Here is a 1991-nt window from a genome sequence, read left to right on the forward strand (position 1 = left end):
TTGTTACCCAGGCTGGAGTGCAATGGCGCGATCTCAGCTCACCGCAACCTCCGCCTCCTGGGTTCAGGCAATTCTCCTGCCTCAGCCTCCTGAGTAGCTGGGATTACAGGCACGCGCCACTGTGCTCAGCTAATTTTTTGTATTTTTAGTAGAGACGGGGTTTCACCATGTTGACCAGGATGGTCTCAATCTCTTGACCTAGTGATCCGCCCGCCTCGGCCTCCCAAAGTGCTGGGATTACAGGCGTGAGCCACCGCGCCTGGCCCCCCGAGAAATGCTCTTAATAGTAAGCAATTTAGCATCTGTATAATCCCAATATATCTATAGGACAAACACCAGAAGGAAATATATCAAAATATGGGCTGAGTACAGAGGCTCACACCTGTAATCCCAGCACTTTGAGAGGCTGAGGTGGACAGATCACTTGAGGTCAGGAGTCTGAGGCCAGCCTGGACAACATGGTAAAACCCTGTCTCTCCTTTTAGAGAAAAATTAGCCAGAGCGTGGTGACTCACACCCATAATCCCAGCTACTTGGGAGGTTGAGGCAGGAGAACCACTTAAACCCAAGAGATGGAGGTTGCAGTGAGCCGAGATTGTGCCACTGCACTCTAGCCTGGGTGACAGAGTGAGACTCCAACTCAAAAATAAATAAATAGACTGGGCGCAGTGGCTCACACCTGTAATCCCAGCATTTTGGGAGGCCGAGGTGGGCAGATCATGAGGTCAAGAGATCGAGACCATCCTGTCCAACATGGTGAAACCCCGTCTCTACTAAAAATACAAAAATTAGCTGGGCATGGTGGCACACGCCTGCAGTCCCAGCTACTCCAGAGGCTGAGGTAGGAGAATTGCTTGAAACTGAGGCAGAGGTTGCAGTGAGCTGAGATCAAGCCATTGCACTCCAGCCTGGCGACAGAGGGAGACTCCATCATAAACAAACAAACAAATAAATAACGGTGGGCCTCTAAGAGGCAGAATCACGATGCTTTATTCTGTATGCTTTTCTGCATGTAGCTTTTATGATTAAGGGGGAAAAACGTTAGATAACTGGAGTCCAGTGCTCTGACAACTGGTTCCGTAAGTTAGAGGAGTAACAGGAAGAAGGCTTCTCTGAATCTGGCCAGCTGGGAGTTAGCTCCATTTTCTCTGTAATCTGTGCAAACAGACAATCCAAATGCTTTTTTAAGAGAAATCGACTTGTCCATGGTTCATACCTTACAAGCAATTTCACATGCTCTGAGGAATGCATTTTGCATACTTTTCCAAATTAGATTATTTTTCTTTAAGATTATATGATTGGTAGATAACAATCTCCATGCATGTGTTTTTGACAAATGATCACAGTAGTGATTTTTTTCAAAGTCAGTAAGTGGTACTTAAAAACTTTCGATATTGCAGGTCCTGCAGAGGACAAAATGGAAAAGAAGCAAACTCCTTTTTGTCCAATAATTTTTGAGGGTAGAAAAGATTGTCACAGTAATCCTGCCACCTTGGGGGACTGAGATGGCAGAATGGCTTGAGGCCAGGAATTGAAGACCATCAGGGTAACATAGTTACCTCTACAACGTTTTAAAAAATTAACCAGGTGTGGTGGTGCGTAGTGCATGCCTGTAGACCTAGCTACTCAGAAGGCTGAGGTGGGAGGATATCTTGAGCCTGGCAATTTGAGGTGGCAGTGACCCGTGATTGTACAACTGCCCTTCAGCCTGGGCAACCCAGCAAGACTGTCTATTAAAAAAAAAATTGGCCGGGCGCGGTGGCTCAAGCCTGTAACCCCAGCACTTTGGGAGACCGAGGCGGGTGGATCACGAGGTCAAGAGATCGAGACCATCCTGGTCAACATGGTGAAACCCCACCTCTACTAAAACTACAAAAAATTGGCTGGGCATGGTGGTGCGTGCCTGTAATCCCAGCTACTCAGGAGGCTGAGGCAGGAGAATTGCCTGAACCCAGGAGGCGGAGGTTGCAGTGAGCCGAGATCGCGCCATT

The sequence above is a fragment of the Cebus imitator genome, unplaced genomic scaffold (genome assembly GCF_001604975.1).
Source record: "Cebus imitator isolate Cc_AM_T3 unplaced genomic scaffold, Cebus_imitator-1.0 Scaffold48, whole genome shotgun sequence".
In the NCBI taxonomy this organism is placed as follows: domain Eukaryota; kingdom Metazoa; phylum Chordata; class Mammalia; order Primates; family Cebidae; genus Cebus; species Cebus imitator.